This window comes from Antechinus flavipes, chromosome 1 (assembly GCF_016432865.1).
Source record: "Antechinus flavipes isolate AdamAnt ecotype Samford, QLD, Australia chromosome 1, AdamAnt_v2, whole genome shotgun sequence".
Taxonomy (NCBI): Eukaryota; Metazoa; Chordata; class Mammalia; order Dasyuromorphia; family Dasyuridae; genus Antechinus; species Antechinus flavipes.
In genome coordinates this window covers 513,195,980-513,219,272 of record NC_067398.1, presented here as the reverse complement: position 1 = coordinate 513,219,272, position 23,293 = coordinate 513,195,980, and positions in this window count along the sequence as shown.

Genomic DNA, 23,293 nt, shown 5'->3' with positions numbered 1-23,293 from the left:
GCATTCACATGCTTCTACCAGCTTTGTTAAGACACAATATTAGTGTTCATTTTCTTACTCTGTAAATTTAAGAATCATAGCTTTCCCTTTTTAGGCAGAAATTACTGGGTTGAACATTATACTTGAAATTTTATTGGGAGGATTGTGCCATTCATGTCTTCAGTGGCAATGCCTGGAGGAGAATTCAGCCATTATGAAATATTTAAAATGTCAGGGTGAAGGTGGCTTCAGTTCTATGTATTTTTTAAATTAATATGTAGAGAAGAATGCGATATCTCTTCATGACATACATATATATATATATGTATGTATGTATATATACACACATACCTCACTTAATAAGGCAGTAGGATTTGAGTAAAGATATTATCCCTGGGGTTCATGCCACTGACCAATATTAGAATATTTCAACTTCACTTGGGGTCATTGGCAAAACTGAACTTGAAGGAATATTTATTTTCGTTAGCATAATCACAGTATTAGAATATTATATGAATTCATATTCCATAAACTTGTAAGGCTTCCTGCTTTCTTCTTCTGAAATGCAGAGGCTTTGAGTAATTTTTCATTTCTGCTGTTATAGAAAAGTTTAATACTATATTTTAAACTGGCAAAAAAACACATTTTAAAATTTTATTTTTAATTAACCAGCTCCCTCATCTCCCCCCAAATTTAAAAAAAAAAAAAACCATCATAACAAATGCTTGGTCAAGAAAAACAAATTCATTGTCCAAAACAAGTATGTTTTATTTTATGTCATATTTATTTACCTCTCTAATAGGCGATAAATGAAATGCTTCATCATTGATCCTCTGAAATTAAGTTGATTATCTTTCCAATATTGTTTTAGTATAAATTGTTCAGGTTCTGCTTACTTCACTCATCTTTAGTTCTTATAAAGCTTCTTTAGTTTCTCTGGAACCATTTCTTTTGTTTTTTCTAGAAGCACAGTAATATTTCGTTACATTCATATACCATGATTTTTGTTAAGCTATCTTCTAAAGTTGATGGACTTCTGCCTTAGTTTCCAGTTCTTACCTACCAAAAGAGCTATGATAAACATTTTTGTACCCAAGCTTAACAAGCATTTATTGAGCAATTATGTACCAGGGACTGGGCTAGGTGTTAGGGATACAAATTAAAAGAATAAAGCAATTTTTATTCAAAATAATCTTACAAAATAGAAGATGCAGTGTTGCTAGTGAGGAACAGAAAGCAGATCAATTCATAGAATTTGTAAGAAAAAGTAACATCGAGTAAGGTTTTATTGGTGTTATATCTCCAGGTCAAAAGATATGCACTGATTAGTGATTGGAGGAGTGGGGAGGAATAAGAGTAGAGTCTCAAATTGCTTTCCAAATAAATTCAGAGATCCAGCAACAGGATATTAATGTGCTTGTTTTCTCAGAGTCCCTCCAATATGTCATCCTTTTTTGTCATCTTTCCTATTTTTATGGTTATTGAATCTTAGAGCTGCTTTAATTTTCATTTTTCTAACTTTTGATTTGGAGCATTTTTCATGTGATTATTGACAGCTTTGATTCTTTCTTTGAAAACTGCTCATTTTGACTATTCTTTTATCCATTTATCAATTAGAGAATAGCTAAAAATATATATTTTTTAAAACTGAAGTATAGGGTGTTTTCCCCTAGCATTACAAACAAGCTTAAATTGAGCAGTTTTCTCCAAAAGAATTCTAACATAGGAGAATGATTGATTAGTTCTTTTATGTGTACTCATTATGCCATTGTCTTAGTTTTAAGATTATTTCCTGCATGTTTTTAATGTCATATAGAACCACAGATCCTCTCTTCTAAGTCTCTCAATTTTCACATTGTGTAACTAATTATATTGTGTATCCCTACTTTTTTCATTGGGGAAACTATTGATTCTTCACCTTTGGAAATTTAAGAAATGTTTTCAATGTCAAATCATGTATTATCCTGGAAATGTCAGAATTCACTTTTCCTGAGACCTGTCCTCTATTTAGTCTACTAGATTGTTTTGTTTTGTTTTTATTTGTAGACTTCCAAATTTTTAAGTCTTTTAATCTGCAGTTTTCACAAGTATAAAATGAAATACTGCCATTAGTTACTTTGAAATTGTCTCATAAAAATTCTAGATTTGTGGGAAGTACTATTGTTGCTTGACATCAGAAATTATATAGGGATGCTATTATTAACAGTGCAAGAATGTAGTCCAGATTACAAATAAAATAGGACATCTGTAGTATGTTAAATTTGAAATATTAATAGCAGACAAAATGGCTAACATACTACAATGAAATATTTTGCTGTGTCCAATATAGTAAAACATATGCAATAAAACCTCATTGTGTTCCTCAACTAATTTGGAATTCCCATTAGCTCATCTATAGTATCAATGAAAAATTGGACAGAGGGATTTTTAATGCCTAAGATCAGAGCCCTCACATTCAACTAAGAAAATTGAAGAAAAAGAGAGGCAACCACCATTTACTTTTTGTGCTGTTGGTGGGGAAAGGATTTGCTCAGCAAATTCATTGGGGGGAGAGGGGAGGGGAGATTGAGTGGCATATTTAGTCTGTTATGAAATGAAAACAGGCCTATAATCCCTGCTGCCAATGAAGGCCTAAAACTGAGAGATATTTCCTAAGTTTAGATGTTCTTAGCAGCAGTATTTGCACTAAGTCTGGCACAAATAAGAGCCAACGGTCCCCAAATGGAGGAACAGTATAGAGTTGAATTAGCTCAGTTGCAGAAATAGAACAAAATAAGCCAGTTTTGTATTCAGGCTTATGAGTGACCACTCACTTCTAGCATATACAAGATAAATGATCCAATCTCAAAAAAACAACCACCAAAAGAAATCCCTAAATCCAATTTCTAAAACTTCCTTTTATTTAGCAATACCCTTTTACAAATAAAAATGTGGAATTATGAACAGTTTTCTAAGAAAAATATTTCTCTGCTCAAATTTGAAAAAAACTTTAAAACTACATAACCTTTTTTAAAAGATCTACAATTCATTCATTTTTACTCACCCATTTATTTTTAACTTATTTTTGTTACCTTCTCTTACCTGTTATGTTTTGATAATTTTGTCTTTATAATTTCATTCTCTCCTATTTAAAAAAAAAAAAGCAAAACATCCTTATGAGATGTGCTGACAGTGTGTGTGTGTGTGTGTGTGTGTGTGTGTGTGTGTGTACACTATGTTATTCCAGCACTACCGTACTTTTTTTCTCCTGAGACAGTTGGAGTTAAGTGACTTGCCCAGGGTCACACAACTAAGAAGTCCTGAGATCACATTTGAACTTAGGTCCTCCTGATTTCAGGACTGGTATACTGCACTACCTAGCTGCCTTGTACCCCACTTTTTTGTCATAAAGGAGAAAGGACGTTTTGTTATCTATTCCAAATCATCTTTCTATTTCCATCATTCTAGCATTTCACTACCTTTTAATCTTTTCATTTGTATTAACATCATTCTATGTTATTCTCTTGGTCTGCTTATTTAGCTCTGAATTTGTTCATCCAAATCTCACTTTTTTAATTCCTCAAAGCTGACTTTTTTAAATATACAATTGTATTTCATTACATTCATATACCATGATTTTTTTGTCAACTATTTCCCAGTTGCTATCTACATTGTTTATAGTTCTGTACCACTACAAAAGGTACTACCAATAGTGTTTTGGTCTTTCTGTCTTTAATATCTTTGGGGCATGTGCAAATCAGTTTATTTCTACCCCATTTATTTCCAGGCATCTAAAGTTAAAGTCGAATTACTGATTACTGTTCATTGATCTATGTTAATTAATTTTCTTTTTTCTTGGAATTTTCCAAGAAAATGAAAAATTTGATAAGTTAAGTAGGATTAATGTTTGAGGGACAAGTTGTATATTCATATATGCATTCTCATTTCTTTTTTTCCTTCTATTGCAGTCAAGGAGTCCACAGAATTTGTTAGCTTGCTCAAACATACATTAAATGTACCCAGAATTAGAATAGATAAAGTAGAGGATTTTGTAACAAGATTTTGTCTAATGATGTCTATCATGAGAGTACCTTGTTTTAAGGAAGTTGAAGTTATTTCTTAATTTTTACAGAATTAGATCTGTCTGGATTAATATATTTTAAAAATTCTTAAAAACAATCACATAAACAGAATTTAGTCATTCACCATTTAGGCTTTGGGTGCTCAGTTATCTTCACCTCTATTTTTCCTTGAACTTTAATTTTTACATTTATTTTAAATTTTTAAAATTTCTTTGACTGGAATTAATTTTTTGAGCCTGACATATAAAGAAGGATGCAAAAATTTTAAGATATAAACAAGTAGAATGTCTCTTTGCTACAAATCATTTTCAAATGTAAATTGTTATAAACTGTCAAGTTAAATTTAGTGATCACACTTATTTAAAATGTAAAACTATAAAATTTTCTAAGGAGGTTTGCTCTAGAATGAGGTAATCTCTACAGAATCTTTGGTTTTTAGGAAATATTTAAACACACTATGTATTAAATATAGCTATATGCCTGTATTTAAAACTGACTGCACAGAAACCTAGAAGTATGGTCCATTTTGCATCCTCTAAAATTAAGAGTCACAGGATTATAGATTTAAAGTTGGAAGGTTCTGTAGAGACCACTGAAGTTAGTCCTCATTTTAGAGATGAACTGAAACTCAACAAGTTATGATTCACCCATGATAAGAAAGTAGTGGAGCTGGGATTTGGGTTCAGGTCCTCTTATTCTCTCAATACACTTTCCACTATTCTATGCTTTCTCCTAAAAAGATTCAGATTCCTGTCTCCAAGGGAGGTTATAACCTTAAACTGTCTAAATTTTTTGACCACTTTTTGCCCATTAAGGCATATACCTCTCATGGGCTATAAATTATAGATTTTAAAGGATCTCCAGTGTTAGCTTTATTCATACTGTGTGTATTTGAATATGAAACCCATCTACATCATGGGCAAGGAGCCGACCAGCTTCTTCTTATAAATTTGTAATAATCTCCCTATCTCTCAAGGCAGCCTATTTCATTTGGGAAAACTTAATAAATTATTAAGAAATTGTTTTGTATGTTGAGGCCAAAATCTGCCTGTGTTTTCCCCAGTAGTCCTGACTTTGCCCTCCAGAAGAAAGCAGAAAAAGTTTGATCTTAGCTCTTCTGAATTTCATATAGCAATCCATCATCTAGCCAAAGAAAGTGATTTCCTGTCTTTTCCCCAGGCTAAATTAACTCCTTCAACTTTTCTCTTATGACATGATTTTTGGTCTGAATATACTCTACTCTGACAATATCTCCTAAAATGTTACCCACAAATGAACACAGTACTCCAGATGCTCTGAGCTGGGCAGAGTGAAGTGTATCATTTTCTTTATTCAACACTCAATTTTGTACATAAAAACACTCCTTTTGGTAGTGAACCAATTGGAAGGGGCCATCCACACACAACAGATCAGAGAATTGGGGGCTTGGTTTTTCTTTTTTTCTATCTCCTTCCATTCTGCCTTGATTACATGGTAATAATACAAGATTAAATAGCCTAGAGAGGTGCAAAATATTTAGAAAATTGAAGGAATGTGCGCAAAGCAGGATGTTCACACTAGGATTCCTCCTTTTCTGCTGTTGCCAAAATTCTTAAGCATTTTTGTGGCCTGGGCCCCTTTAACAGTCTGGAGAAGCGATTGAACTCTTCTCAGAATCGTGTTTTTAAATAAATGTACAATATACATAGAAACATACAAACCATACAAAAGGAAACCAGTGATCTTGAAATAGAGTGATCAAGATTTTTTGTTTTTAACAGAAGGCAGGGGGGAAAAAAACAGGGCAGGAGATACCAGGTTAAGAACTCTTGTCCTGGACCAAAATGACTACTCTCTGGACATCTTTTTCCTACATAAGCAAAGGAAAATGATGAATTTCTGGCTGACTTTCTGATACCTGAAGGATCTTTGTACTGATTTGTAAACTTTAGAATCACTGAGTTAAGTCATTTGGGTCTTGTTTTCCCCTATGGATTTTTTCCTCTGTGACTTCTAGGTCAAGTTTGTTCAGAATACTAGTCAAAACAAATTTTTGATTGTGTTCCTTCAGGGTTAGTCATAGAAAATCAAGCTACATTCTTCTAAGTGAATCATTTGCAGTCACCAACAATAATAATTATAGAATCATAATTATCCTCTGGCAATTATCTGGCTATTTTAATGAAGATGATCTTTGAAGTAGAAAGAATGAGTCTTGATTTCAGAAACCTTCAGGACAGAGTGTAATATTAAGCTTGTTCTTTATTCTGGTGAATTGATTGAACAATCATAGAGAAGAAAATGTATAGCCAACACTCAAAATTCTTCAGGAAATACAATTTTTTATGAGTAAGAACACTTGTAAAGAAAAAGACTAAACATAAGGCATTCTCCATATTTTATTTTCTAAGGTCTATAAGAACAGAAATCTTAGGAAAATAAAAAAATTTTGCCTAATGCTATTGTAGTTTATATAATATAAAAAATTGATAGTGTAAATCTCCTAAATAAGCTTTAAAAAATTTTTAAGCACTAGTTTCAAAAGAAAATTGCTTTTTGAAACAAATGTGAAAGAACTATATTTGAAGTATTCAGAAAGCATATTTAGCTCTAACTAAAATTGCATAATTGTTTCTTGTGTTTCAAAAGTAATTTTAAAACTTAATTTTTAGTCCTCTTAATTTGAACAAATAGCATTCCCCCTTTTTATTTAAATAAAAATGGTTACTATAAGAGACATGTTATGTAGATTAATGTTAGAGCAAATTTGTCATTTAGCATATGTTTATTTCCTAACATACCTTTCATTCAGCTTAATATTGACTTACTTGGAGTTTTTAAGTTAGCCATTAAAAAAAAATAAAACTAGTTAATACCTTAATTATAATTGATATTTTTTGGTGATTTAACAAATTATTTATAAACCATCTTGAAAATGTATCTATCATGTTTAATGTTAAAGTTAGATGTAACAGTTCAGCTAAATTAAGCATGTTCTAATTAACTTTATTTAGAGTCCAGATTTCTCATTTTATTTGAATAGTTCACTTAATAATTCTTACATAACTGAATTAACTTGTGTTGCCCTAGCATTTACTTTTCCAAGAATAGTGACTGTACTTTTATTTCTCTTCCATCTGACAATAAGATGCCAGAAATTCTGTCTGAAGCTTCAAATACCACTTGGGATCGTTCTCCTCCCTTAAATACAGTGTGAAGATTGAATTACAAGGTTATGTTGCTATAGAGCTTTATCAACAAGCAAATTTTTATTCTCCTGTTAAATAAGCTTCAAGTGTGGTGTATAGTAAATTACATTCTCCATTTCTTCCCTTCTCAATCAAAAATTAAGTCGGATTTTGAGAAAGTCTCAGAGCTACTAGGGAGAACTGTAGTTTAAGATGTTTAAAAAGAAAATGGTGATTACAGATAGAGCATCCAATCTGAAGGCATATCTTGTATAGAAAACTAAATACCATTACCCTTTTCTTCCCACCCTCTGTTCTTAATGCTGACTTTTTTCTTTTGATTTTTGCATATTTTTTTCTTCAGTTTCTCATCTTACACCTCCCTTAGTTCATTATATTAAAAGAAAAAGACTATTTCTAATAATTCTAAAAAAGGAAGCAGTATTTATACTTTCCTCAACTAAAAATAGGCTGTCCTAGAATTATGATGATTCAGTTCTTACCTACTTACTATGTAATATGACTGATTCTGTCATTCCTTCAGATAGTCCCAGAAACCTAAATTTGGAGCAAATAATGAGTATTTCAAAAATAATATTAACCTGTGTTTAAATTTTGTTATGTTCAAAGGAAAATTAAACATGTGGAAATTATTTTCAAATTGAAATGGAGTTAACTTTTTCTGATTCATAGTGTCCCCTATGTGAGGTTAAATATGGGTCAGCTTGTCTGAGCCAAAGTTTGTGGCATAGTTGGAGCTAGCCTAGATCAGAATTTTCCACTTACTGCCTGCCAATCACTGGTACATCTGAAGTAATTAAGAGCTAGCATTTGGAGCAAGCTTCTAAAGCTACAGAGTTCAGTATATCCTCTGCGAGAATGATTTGGTTTCACTGTAGACAGAGATATACCAACTTCTTTCTAAATCCCCTAGAAAAGTCAAATTAAGAAATCAGAGTCACATCTGATATTTGAAAGCAAGTTGTTTTTTTTTGTTTTGTTTTGTTTTTGTTTTCCTTGTTAAATAGAGTGTGGAAAAGACAACTTCTGGCTTGGTTTGATAAGCTGAGTTTGAATCTCTTCTCCTTTGGCCATGAAAGTGAAAACATTCGTAGAAAAAGAATTTTAGGAAGCGAATAAAATGTGAGTTTAGTCAAAATTTAAAATGAGATTGTAAGCCAAAAAGCCATGCCTTTTTTATAGATAGGTATTTACAGGGGAAAAAAGCTATGCTCCTAATATTGGAAGAGGGGAGGGTCAAAGAAAAGGCTTCTAATAGTTAAAAGGCTTGGTTTTCAGCCTGGCCTGGCCCCTTCTTAGATCCCTTTGAATTCAAACATTCTATCATCTCAGGCCCGTTAACTTTTTCTGGGCCTCAGCTCAACTGTACAATAGGAAAATTGAACTTTTCAGATGGTGGCCAGCTCTAAGACTTAACATCTGTAAACACCTGCTTACCTCAGAGGGTTGGTCATAGTCATAAGATGGTGTCTGTGAGCTTTCAAGCGGCCTTGAGGTCAGAGATGGTGAAGTATCATTATCATTGCTCTCTGAGTGAAATGAAAATAACTTCAAACAAGTGGCATTAAAGATCTACTCTTCTACTATTCTTGAGATGCTGCAGAAGAAGGGTATCCTCAAAACTTGTTTAATCATTCATCTCATACTTTTAAATATTAATTTTTAAAGTTTTACTTGTTTTTTTCCAATTACATGTAAAAATTTTTTAACATTTTTTTTTAATTTTTGAGTTCTAAAACAAAATTTTTAAAATAAAAAAGTTTTTTGAGTTTAACTTCTCTCCTCTTTCCCTCCCCTGCCGCCCTCATTGAGAAGACAAGCTATTTTGTTATAGATTGTACATGTGCAACTATGCAAAATTTATTTTTCTTTTAGTCATGAGGTGAAAAAAGATCAAAAAAGAGAAAGTTGTTTTTTTTTTTTTTTTTTAATGTGTTTTGAACTTCATTCAAACAAATCCCACCCCAAACTTCTCTGGAGATGGATAGCATTTTTCATCATGCATTCTGAAGAACTGTCTTGAATCTTTGTATTACTGAGAATAGCAATCATTCACAGTGGATCATTATACAGTATTGCTATTACTATATATAATCTTCTGATTCTGATCATTTCACTTTGTATCAGTTCATTTAAGTTCAGGTTTTCCAGAGAGCATCCTACTCCTCATTTCTTATAGCACAATAGTATTCCATCACACTTATATATGACTTGTTCAATTATTCCTCAATTGATTGACATCTCTCAATTTAAAATTATTTGCCACCACTAAAAGAAGTGCTATAAAAATTTTTGTACATACGGGTCCTCTTTGGTTTTTTCTTGGGGATACAGACCTACTAGTGCTATTGCTTGGCCTTTGGGCACAGTTCCAATTGTTCCACAGTATGATTGAATCAGTATAACACTTCACCCACAAAGTATTAGTGTCTCAAATTTCCCATATACTTTCCAACATTTGTCATTTTTATTTTCTGTCATATTAAGCCAATCTGATTGGTGTGGAGTGGTGACTGAGAATTGTTTTTAATTTGCATTTCTATATTCTAGTAATGTAGAGCATTTTTTCACATGATTATAGATAACTTTGATTACTTTGGCTGAAAATTGCCTTTTCATGAACTCTGACCATTTATCAATTGAGAAATGAATCTTGTTTTTATAAATTTAATTTGATTCTCTGAGAAATGAGGTCTGTATCAGAGAAAGTTGCTGTTAAATTATCAGTTATGATTAACTGTGCATTTCCTCCATCCTGTTTACCCCTCTTGATCCTATGCTCTCCTTTCACCTTGTTTATGCTGAAAAGTGTCTTGTTAATTACTTTTACCTTCCCCAATCTAACCTCCCTTCTATCAGCCCCCTTCCCTCCTCTCTAATCCCCTTCCTCTCTTACTTACTTGTATAATAAGATAGATTTCTATATCCAACTGAGTTTATTTGTTATTCCCTCTTTGAGTCAATACCAGTGAGAGTAACATTCCTACTCTTCCCCCCAACCCCAGCAACTTCCCCATCTTCCTTTTCACTGAAAAACTATTTTATGGAGGATAATTTACTCCATTCTACTTCTCCCTTTCCCTTTCTTCCAGTGCACTGCTCCTCATCCTTTAATTTAAATATTTTAGAAAATACTCCATATTCAACTCACACCACCCTGGCCCTCTTTCTATATTTCTATCTATACTCTTTTTTTTTTTTTTTTTTTTTTTTAACGAGGCAATTGGAGTTAAGTGACTTGCCCAGGGTCACACAGCTAGAAGTGTTAAAGTGTCTGAGACCAGATTTGAACTCGGGTCCTCCTGACTTCAGGGCTGGTATTCTATTCACTGCACCACCTAGCTGCCCCTCTTTCTATATTCTTAATTGTCCTAATAATGAGCAAATTTTTAGGAGTTACAAGTATTATTTTCCCATGTAGGAATGTACAGTTTAACCTTATCGAATCCTTTATGATTTCTCTTTCCCATTTGCCTTCTTATGCTAAAGGATTATCCCCATTTTACTGGGAACATGATTCTTGGTCATAATGCTAGCTCTTTTGCCTTCTGGAATATCATATTCTAAACCCTCCAGTTCTTTAACATAGAATCTTTTGTTACCCTGCCAAATCTTGTGTTATCCTGACTATGGCTGCCTAATTTGAAAAAAAAAATTTTTTTTGGCTGCTTGCGATGTTTTCTTCTTGACCTGGGAGCGCTGCAATTTTGTTACAATATTCTTGGCAATTTTCATTTTGGTATCTCTTTTAGGATGTGATCAGTAGATTCTTTCCATTTCTATCTTACCCTTTAGTCTAGAACATCAAGGTAGTTTTCTTTGATGATTTCTTTTTTGATTGTTTTGTTTTGTTTTTTCTGGTTATACATGTATATTCATTTTTAAAATACACATTTCTTTATGATGTTGGAAGAGAAAAATAAGAACAAAAGGAAAAAAGCACAAGAGAAAAAAAAAGAAAAAGAAAAAAAAGTGAACATCAAATGTGTTGATTTACATTCATTCTCCATAGTTCTCTCTCTGAGTTCAGGTGGTGTTTTCTATACAAAGTTTATTGGGATAGCCTTGGATCACTGACCCATTGAGAAGAATCAAATCTTTCATAATTGATCATTACACAACTTTGCTGTTACAGTGTACAGTGTATTCCTGGTTCTGTTTGTTTCATTCAGCACCAATTTGGTTAAATCTTTCCAGGACTTTCTAAAATTAGCTTGTTCATTATTTTTTATAGAACAATAATAATTCCCTTACCTTCATATACCACAACTCATTCAGCCATTCCCTAATTGATGAGCATCCACTCATTTTCCATTTCCTTTTTACCACAAAAAATGCTATTCCAAACATCTTTGCACTTATGGGTCCTTTCCCTTCTTTTATGATTTCTTTAGGATGCAGACTGCATAATGGCACTGCTGGATCAAAGGGTATGCAGTTTTATAGCCCTTTGGGCATAGTTCCAAATTGTTCTCCAGAATGGTTAGATCATTTCACAATTCCACCAACAATGCAATAGTATCCCAGTTTTCAGACATCCCTTCAAACATTTATCTTTTCTTATCAGCCAATCTGAGAGGTATGGATAGTACCTCAGAATTGTTTTAATTTGCATTTCTCCAGGGATTTAAAACATTTTTTCATATGACTATAGATGGCTTTAATTTTATCATCTGAAAATTGTCTGTTCATATCCTTTGACCATTTATCAATTGGGGAATAATTTATATTCTTATAAATTTGACCTAGTTCTTTATATATTTTAGAAAATTAGGCCTTTATCAAAAATACTGCCTGTACAATTTTCCCCTAGCTTTACGTTTCTCTTTTAATCTTGTTTGTGTTGGTTTTGTTTGTGCAAAAAACTTTTCAATTTAATGTAATCAAAATTGTCTATTTTACATTTTATAATGGCCTAGCTCTTCTTTGGTCATAAATGCTTCCTTTTTCTCCTAATTTGCTTATGGTATCACCCTTTATGTCCAAATCATGTACCCATTTTGACCTTATTTTGTTACTGGATGTGAGATGTAGGTATATCCTGAGTTTCTGGTGTTATTTTCCAGTTTCCTTGATAATTTCTTAAAAGATGATAACTAAGCTCTAAGATCATGGCTTTCAGATACCCAATAGTTTTTAAGTTCTCTCTCTGGATCTATTTTCCAGGCCATTTGTTTTTTAAATGAGGTATTTCACTTTTTTTTTTCACTCTTTTGATTTTTTTTTATTGCTTCTTAATGTCTCAAAGTTATCATCTTCCATTTGTCCAATTCTGATTTTTAAGAAGTTATTTTCTTCAATAAGCTTTTGTATCTCTTTTCCATTTGATTCATTCTACATTTTAAGGAATTCTTTTCCTCAGTGAATTTTTGTGCTCTTTTACCATTTGGTCCATTTTGTATTTAAGGTATTTTTTCCTTCAGTGTATTTTCTGCCCCTCCTTTATTAAATGGTTGAATCTTTTTTCATGATTTTCTTTCATCACTCTAATTTCTCTTTCCAATTTTTCCTCTACCTTTCTTATTTGATTTTAAAATCCTTTTTGAACTCTTTCATAACATGAGACCAATTTATGTTTTTCTTAAAGGCTTCAGATATAGCAGTTTTGATTTTGTTGTCTTCTCCTTATTTTGTGTTTTGATCTTCCCTGTCACCATGGTAACTTTTTATGGTCACGATCGATCTCACAATCGATTTTTTTTTTCTGCTGGGTTTTTTTTTTTTTTTTCCATTTTTCCAGTTTATTTTTGGTCTTATTTCAACTATGATAAAGTAGGGATTCTGCTTCCAGAATAGAGAGGTCACTTTCCCAAACTCCAAAATTTTTTGTGTAGCCATTTCAGATATACTTCTGGAGACCTACATACTTTCAGTTCTTCCAAGGTGATAGAAGCTAGGGAGAAGTGTGTTTACTACTCTCCTTGCATAAGTTGTGGTCTGTGAGTGACCAGAAGCACACTTTTCTCTCCGTGAAACTGTGACGAAGGTCCCAGCTTCCCTGTGGTTACAAGCTTTGGCCTGCTAGTGCTCCTCGGAGCTCTAGTATTGACACTTAGGACTGCAGTCCATATCCAAATCTAGGCAAGTTGTGACCATTGCACTTCTCTTAATATATTAAAGCCTAAAAGGAAAAGAGCAGGGTTTAAAGAGTGAGTTTAATGCTATGAACTTTGCAGAGTTCTGGAATCTAGGGGGCACAGAGCCTGGAGTCAAGATGATGAGTTCAAATCCAGCCTCAGACCCTAGCTGTATATTGGGCAAGTTGTTTAATCCCTATTTGTCTCATTTCTTCAACTGTAAAATGGGGGTAATAATACCTACCTTGCAGTGTTTTGTGAGGCTCAAAGAAGAAAATATAGCATAGTACCTTATACATAAAAGACACTATATAATTTTTTTTTCCTCATATTCCTTTCCCCTATGGGTATACAAGTAATTCTAGAAATCAGTCTTGACAGTAGCATGGCATAAAAACACCTAGGACTCTGAAGATGTTAAAAAAAAAAAAAGAAAATTGACTATTTTTAAAATAAGCATTTTAATTAGTCTGTTCAATATAAAATAAGATCAAAACAATTTAATGAGAGAAGCCTAATTATTCTAAGTAACAGACTTATAAGTTCATCTGTGTGAGACATATTTTACAAATTTAGAAATGTGATATTTATAATGAAAATCAATACAAGTGAATGCCTGAAAGGAGATTCAGAGAATTCTTATGTTTTAAAAGCATTATCAATCTACTCAGTTTAAAAGAAAAAAGGTTTGGGTAATACTATGTCATGTATGGAAAAAAAAAGATAGGATTTATAGCCAGAAGGGCCTTGGAGGTTCCAGTCAGTTTTATAGATGACGAAACTGAGGCACAGAGTTTAAATTACATGAAAAATCCATGTTGAAACATTAGTGGGAAATGGGGATGGGCATTTGAGATGTCTCACTTTTTCCCACAATGACAAACTTTTTTTAAATCCTTGACAAGAGTAATAGGTTTGCCACTTGTTGCAGAATTCTTTGGCCATGGCAAGTCATGGAACAATAATACATTTTGTTTCTAATTTTGTTCCCTTTTACTTCTCCTCCAATGACATCAGCAAGTATACAGGCAGAGGAGGCTAATGTTTGGCCTATTTAAAATATTTTGACTGATGGCACTATAAATATGAGGTCTAGTTATCAATGAGATGGCATGCTCTTAGAGAAAGCATTATTACTATTCTCTCCATAAAACTGGTTAGAACAAGTTGTAGTTAAATGGAATGCTGTTTCACAGATTCTCCTTAGACAAATAACTTTAAAGAGTTTATTTCATTGTGTACCTAAGTTAACAAAGAGGCACAAAATCTTGATATTTTCACTTTCCTTTGCTCATGATGTATAAATATGACAGAAAGACCACCATGTAAATAAATGTAAGCTTATGTTCCTATATGTTCATGCAGGTTCCAAAAGATGAAGGAGAGAAATTCTACAAATTCACATATAATACATAAAATAATTTGATTTTAACAAAGTGAGTATTGGAAAGACTAAAAATTATGTTGGAAAATATAGAAAAAAATTAATGTTATTGCCACTGCAAAATTGATCAATAGACATCACCAACTAATAGCCTATGATTTTTAAAAGAATTTTTATAACAATGACCTACATATGTGTTGAAAGTATTCCTGAAGAATATATGAGAAGGTAACAGTCTTTCACAATCTTCTAAATCAGAGCACATAATTAATTGTTGACCTGTTTTTATTGCCACTTTATTTTTTTTCCAACAATCAAAAATTGAACCAAATTTTGTTTAATGACTCTCTGATTTTTAATAAAATTAATGAACTTAATAAAAATAGAGTAGGGCATTTAATAAAAAACATAATTTGCTAAACATAAATTTTAATGGGGTTGATAATTTTAATAAAATAGAGTAGGGCATTTAATAAATTAATAGAACAGAAGACATGCATATTAAATAATGTCTTGCATGAATTGCAAGTACAACAGGGATTCTCCATAAAAGTTGAGGTCTTCTAGATGTTCCATTTTGTAAATGATGTAGTGCTTATTTCATTGACTCAGAATACAGCTTGGCCCTCTTAATGTGAATAATCTTGTAAATCATTCTAATTAAGACTACATGTTTCTATTGGGTTGGAACCAATTGCCATATTTCACATGTAATTTAAATTCAAATAACATGATCATTTCATGGGTTTATTATTCACACTAATCAGAACCTAGCTATGCTACAAACACCACTTCAATAAGATCCAGTACAATTCAAAAAAAGTCTAGCCTAATGGTTCACATATGAAATACCAGATTGATTTGGAGTGGGGACTCAAACTCAAAAAAGAGGAAAGAATTACTATAGGAGTGTAGACATAATGACCATCTAAAGTATTTTGAAGGCTCTCATATGGAAGAGGGAATAGATTTGTTCAGCTTGGCTTCAGAGGAAAAAACCAAAAACTATAGGTAAAAGTTACAAGGTGGCAAATTTAAGCTTGACAGCAGAAAAAAAGTTCCTATTAGAGCAATCCAAAAACTTAAAAGAATCTGCCAGAGCAGATAGTAGGTACATCTTCATTGAAGATCTTTCCAGAAGCCTCTCAAGATAGTAGGAAGAGATGATTTTTGTGGTACAGATTGGACTAGATGGCCTCTCATCCATTTAAATTTGATACCCTACTGCTTAAGTCTAATGTTTTTTATTATGTAAGGCTGCTCTTTTTATCCTGTCTGTGCTCTTTCCACATCCAGTGTCTCATTAAGTCAAGTCATTTTTTGAATAATTTTCAGAGCAAAGGAAAGAAAATGTAGCTTTCTCCTATGATTGGGAAAAATGATCGTGATATTTACAAAGGCAAAGGAAGCTGATATGGTTACTGAACGAAGTCTTCAGATACCCTAAATCCTATTCTGGTTTTATCTGTTTTATATAAGCTTGGGAAATACCTTATCTTTCTAACCAGCATTTATTTCATGAATATAATTTTTTTCAATTGCTCTCAAGTATATGATTATAACATTTGAAGAATATTTTGTTATTCTTGTTGAATAGAGAATGTACCTCTATTTGTATCAAAACATACTTGTGTTCATCATATCTTAGTTCTTTTTACATCACTTTGTTTTATATTCTGAATTTTCCTTCCAAAAAGTTTTAAGTAAAGACATTCCTGACAAAAGTTATTGTTATATCCATAGATGTAGAAAAAGTTTTTGACAAAATATGATGCCATTTCTATTAAAAATACTAGAAAGCATAAGAATAAATGAAACTTTTCTTAAAATGATAAAAAATAATCTACCTAGAGTCATTAGAAAGCATTAACTGTAGTAGAAATAAAATAGAAGCCTTTCCATTATGAGGTGAAACAAAGGTGTTCATTATAACCGTTATTATTCAATATTATACTAGAACTATTAGCTATAGCAATAAGAAAGAAAAAGATTGAAGGAATAAATAAGCAACAAGGAAGCAAAACTATCATTCTGAGCATACTCAGAGAACACTAGAGAATCAACTAAAAAACTAGTTGAAACAACTTTAGCAAAGTTACAAGATATAAAATAAATTCATACAAAACACCACCATTTATATATTACCAAAAGCTAACAAAAAAAGATAGAAAAATCCCATTTAAAATAACTACAGCCAATATAAATCTTCCTGCCAAGACACACTTGGGAACTATATGCACATAATTACAAACCATACAAAGAAAGACATCTAAATTGGAGAAATATTAATTGCTCATGGGTAGGCTGAATAATAAAAATGACAATCCTACCTAAAATATTTTATAGAGTAGAAAGGATAATAACAAAGTTCATCTAGAAGAACAAAAGATCATGAATGTCAAGGGAATCAATGAAAAAATAATGTGAAAGAAATTAGCCTAGCAGTTCCAAATTTGAAACCATACTACAAAATGGTGCTCGTTAAAATGTGGTACTAAGAAATAGAGTGGTTGATCAGAGAAATAAAGTACTTATTTACTATAGTATAGTTTACTAAATAATCATAATAATCTAGTATTTGATAAACTCAAAGATCCAAGCTTTTGGAGCAACTATTTGATTAAAAACAGCTGGGAAAATTGGAAAGCAGAATGGCAAAAAAATAGGTGTAGACCAACATCTCATCAGAATAAAGTTGCATGCCAAGATAGGGTCAAAATTGGTACATGGTTTAGATATAAAGGGTGATATAACAAATTATAGGAGTATGGAAAAACTTACTGATCAGATCTATGAGAAAGAGAACAGAATATGACCAAAGAAGAGAGAGATAAAAATTCCAGAAGGCAAAATGAGTAATTTTGATCATCACATTTGAAAGATTTTACACAATAAATATAGCCAAAATAGAAAGGAAAGCAGGAAAGTGAGGGGAACAATTTATAACAAATTTCTTTGAGAAATTTCTTGAATATTTAGAGAACTGAGCCAAATTTATAAAAATAAGAGCCATTCTCTGATAAATGGTCAAAGTTTATAAATAATTTTCAGAAGAAAAACAAAATTCAGAAGAAATACTTCTCCAAAATATTAAGTCATATGAAAAATGTTCTAAATCACTATTGATTAGAGAAATGAAAATTAAAATAAAAATGATCAATATAAAATTAAACCAAATTTAAATAAAAAATTTATCAGGTACTACATCACACATCACATTGCCTACCATGATAAAAGAAAAAGGACAAATGTTGGAAGGGATGTGGAAAGAAGTGGAACATAAATGTACTATTGGGTGAAGTTGTGAACTGGTTCAGCCATTCTGGAGAACAATTTGTAACTATGCCAAAAGGTTTTTAAACTGTTCAATCCCATTGACTCTGCAATACTATTTTATATCACAAAGAGATCAAAGAAAAAGTAAAAGGACAGAAACATTTATCACTGCTTTTTGTGTGTGGCAAAGAATTGGAAATTGAGATATTCATCAGTTGAGAAATGGCTGAACAATTTGTCATATATGGTTGTGATGGAAGGAAATGTGCTGTAGGAAATGATGAACAAGATGGTTTCAAAAAGCAACAACATAACAGTGATCAGCTGTGAAAAACTAAGTTATTCCAATCAATACAATGATCAAAGATAGTTCCAAGGACTCACAATGAAAAATGCTATCCACCTTCTGAGAGAGAAATACCAATTGAAGCATATTGTTTTTTACTTTTTCACAACATAGCTAATATAGAATGTTTTACTTGACTTTAAATGTATATATAAAAAAAGAATGTATAAGAAAGAAAAAAAAAACATTTCTGGCTACTTTAACTTCTTAAAATATTTTATTTCTCCCCTCTCCCTATACATGTTAAAACAATTTTAACATGTTTTTTTTTTAAGTTTTGTTTACCAAATTCTATCCCTAGCTTCCTCCCTTCTCTTCCCAGATGAAAAGCAATCTGATATAAGTTATACATGTGCAGTCTTTATGCAGATAATAACAGCTCTTTCTCTGGTGGTAGATAGCCTGTTTCATCATGAGTTCTTTGGGATTTTCTTGGATCACTATTGCTGAGAATAGCTATGTCATTCGCAATTCTTCATTATATAATATTGTAGTTCATTTTAATCCATGTTTTTTTCTGAAATCTGCCTAATAATCATTTCTTATAGAGGAATAGTATTCCATTATATTCATATATCATACCTTGTTCAGCCATTCCCCAATTGATGGGCATCTCTTCAATGTTCACTTCTTAGCCACCACAGAAAGAACTGTTATAAATATTTTTGTACAAATAGGTCCTTTTCCCTTTAAAAAATCTTTTTGGGATGCAAATGTAGTAGTAGTATTGCTGGGTCAAAGACATACACAGTTCTATACCAGCTCTTTGGGCAAAGTTACAAATTGCTCTCCAAAATGATTATATCAATTCAGAACTCCACCAACACTGCATCATTGCCTCAGTTTTCTCACATCTCCAACATTTATTATTTCTCTTTTTTGTCATATTACCAATCTTATATTTGTGAAATGGTATCTCAGAGTTGTTTTAATTTTTATTTCTCTAATCTACAGTGATTTAGAGCATTTTATAAGGCTATTGATAGTTTTGATTCCTTTGTCTGAAAACTTCCCATTCATATCCTTTGACCATTTATCAATTGGGAAATGACTTATATTCTTATAAATTTGACTCAGTTTTCTATAAACTTGAGAAATGAACACTTTTTCAGAGATGCCTGTTACAAAAATTTTCCGCCAGTTTTCCAGTTTCATTTAAATTTTGGTTGTGTGGTTTTCTCTGCATAAAAAGTTATTTAAATTTTATATAATCAAAATTTTCTCTTTTATATTTTGCAATACTTTCTATAACTTGTTTGGTCTTAAATTCTTTGCATGCCCATAGATTTGACAGATGAATTATGTACTCCTAATCTGTTTATGGCATTATCTTTTATGTATAAATCACACATGCATTTCAACCTTAGCTTGTTTTATAGTGTATCTTGCTATATAGGTCTGTCCCTAGTTTCTGCCAAATTTCCAGTTTTTCCAGAAGTTTTTGTCCCCAAAACTTGTATCTTTGGGATTATCATTTGCTATATTTCTGTGACCATTTACTATAATATATTATGTATGTAATCTATTCCACTGATCTACCATTCTGTTTCTTAAATAGTACAAGATTGTTTTGATAATTACTGCTTTGTAATACATTTTGAAATCTGGTATAGCTAAATGGTTCTCTCTTCATTTTTTTTTAATTTCCTTAATATGCTTGACCTTTTGTTTTTGCAGATGAATTTTATTATTTTTTTCTAGTTCTGTAAAAATTTTATGGTAGTTTGGTATGTCACTTGTAATGTTCTTCTCTGAAATGTGATGTTCTCTGGGAGCAGGTTTCTTGGGGGCTTCTGGAGGCAGCCTTAGTTTCAGTTATCACCCCAAATGCAGCCAGGAATTAAAATCCAAATCCTTTATTGTGTCCTTCCTTGGGCCTGGTTAGCTTTATTAGAGACCTATCTCTCTCCTTGGTTCCAAGAGCTCTTGCCACTAGTCCTTTGCCTCTGCCAGCTTCTGTCTCTAGCTTCCTCCAAAAGACTCCAGCCAGCACAAAGGTGGAAAATAGAATAACTTCTGAATGTCCCAGACTGAATCCTGTTTGAGGCTCCTAACTTATATATGCTCTCTTAAAGATGTAAATCTTGTAGAACTCTAATAAGTACTAAGTACATTAATGAACTAGAGAACTGTTAAGTACCATGCTAAATTAGATAACTGAATTAGCACCTTATAAGCATCCTAACAGTCACTGAATACATAAATTAATTTAGGTATAATTGCCATTTTGATTATAAGGGCTCACGAGCAACTAATATTTCCCAGTTGTTTAGATCTAACTTTATTTGTATGAAAAATGTTTTGTAATTGTGTTCATATAGTTCCTGTGTTCTATGTCAAGTAGACTCCTAAGTATTTTATGTTGTCTATAGTTAATTTATTTCTTTAATAATAACTTTTTATTTTCAAAATATATGCAAAGATAATTTTCAACATTCATTCTTGTAAAACTTTGTGTTCCAACTTTTTTCTTTCTCCCCCTTTTTCTAGATAGCAAGTAAGCCAATATGTGTTAAACATGTGCAGTTCTTCTATACATATTTCCACATTTATCATGCTGCACACGAAAAATCAGATCAAAAAGAAAAAAAATGAGAAAAAAAAAAGCAAACAACAAAAAAGTGAAAACACTATGTTGTGATCCATATTCAGTCCCCATAGTCCTCTTTTTGGTGGCAGATGGCTCTCTCCATCACAAGAATATTGGAATTGGCCTGAATCATCTTATTGTAGAAAAGAGCCAAATCCATCAGAATTGATCATCACATAATCTTCTTGTTGCTGTGTACATTGTTCTGTTGGTTCTACTCACTTCATTTTATATCAGTTCATGTAAGTTCCTCCAGGCATCTCTGAAATCATTTTCTGATCATTTCTTATAGAACAATAATATTCTACAATATTCATATACTATAACTTAGCCTAACTAATGGGCATCCACTCAGTTTCCAGTTTTTTGCCACTACAAAAAAGAGCTGCTATGTCATATTTTTTGCACATGTAGGTCCATATCCATTTTTTATGATGTTTTTGGGATATAGGCCCAATAGAGACACTGCTGGATCAAAGGGCATGCACAGTTCTTTGGGCATAGTTCTTTATTGCTCTCCAGAATGGTTGGATCAGTTCACAACTCTACTACCAATGTATTAATGTCCCAGTTTTCCCACATTCCCTCCCCTCCAATATTTATCATTATCTTTTTTCCTGTAATTTTAGCCAAATTGAGAGTTGTGTAGTGGTACCTCAGAGTTGTCTTAATTTGCATTTCTTTAATCAAATAATTTAGAGCATTTTTTCATATGACTAGAAATGGCTTTAATTTCTTTATTTGAAAATTGTCTGTTCATATTCTTTGACCATTTATCAATTAGAGAATGGCTTGTATTCTCAATAAATTTGAGTCAGTTCTCCATATATTTCAGAAATGAGGCCTTGTTCAGAATCCTCGGATGTAAACATTTTTTCTGTTTTCTGCTTTCCTTCTAGTATTGGCTGCATTGGTTTTGTTTGTACAAAACCTTTTTAATATAATCAAAATTATCCATTTTACATTTCATAATGTTTTGTAATTCTTCTTTGGCCATAAATTTCTTCCTTCTCCACAGATCTGAGAGATAGATTATCCCGTGTTCTCCTAATTTGTTTATGCTATCACCTATATGTCAAAATCATGCCCATTTCGATCTTATCTTGATATAAGGTGTTAAGTATTGGTCAATGCCTATTTTCTGCCATACTATTTTCCAATTTTCCCAACAATATTTGTCAAATGGTGAATTATTATCCCATAAGCTGGAGTCTTTGGTTTTATCACACACTAGATTACTATAGTCATTGACTATAGTTTATAGTCAGTACAAACTATAGTTTATAGTGTTTTGTGAACCTAACCTATTCCACTGATCGACTTGCTCTATTTCTTAGCCAGTACCAAATGGTTTTGATGACTGCTGCTTTATAATATAGTTTTAGGTCTGGTACAGCTAGACCACGTTCATTTGCATTTTTTTTCATTAATTCCCTTGAAATTCTTGCTCTTTTGTTCTTTCAGATGGACTTTGTTATTATTTTTCAAGCTTTGTAATTTCTTTAAAGTTTGATTGGTAAGGTACTGAATTAAGTAAATTAATTTAGGTAGAATTATATTTTTATTACATTAACTTGGCCTATCCATGAGCACTTGATATTTTTCCAATCGTTTACTTTACTTGGGTGAAAAGTGTTTTACAATTGTGTTCATATAGTTTCTGTGTTTGTCATGTCTAGTAGACTCCCAAGTATTCTATATTGTCTATAGTTGTTCTAAATGGAATTTCTCTTTCTGTTTCTTGCTGCTGGGCTTTGTTGGTAATATAAAGAAATGTAATTGAGCTATGAAAGTTTTACAATTTTGCTAATGTTGCTAATTATTCCACTAGCTTTTTAATTGATTTTCTCAGATTCTCTAAATATGCCCTCATATCATCTGCAAAGAGTGATAGTTTTTTTCTTATTGTTTATTTTTATTTTCAGTATTTTCTTCTTCTCTTATTGCTGTAGCTAGAATTTCTAGTACAATATTAATAATCAAGGTAATAATGGATATCCTTGCTTCACTCCTGATTATATTGGGAAGATGTCTATGATGTATAGAAATACAGTTTAATATTATTGAATCTCTTATGTGTTCTCTTTCTTGTTTCTTTTTATCTTTTTATGTGTTCCTTGATTCTTGTATTTGAAGACCAAATGTTTTATTCAGCTCTGGTCTTTTAATCAAGAATTCTTGAAAGTCAAGAACTATTGTTCTAATAAATAAATTAAATTATTTTTCTTCTGAAGGATTATACTCAGTTTTTCTGGTAAGTGATTTTTGGTTGTAATCCTAACTTCTTTGCTTTCTGGTAGATTATATTCCAAGCCCTCCAGTTCTTTAAAATGGAAGCTGCCAAATCCTATGTAATCTTAATTGTAACTCCATGATATTTGAATTGTTTTTG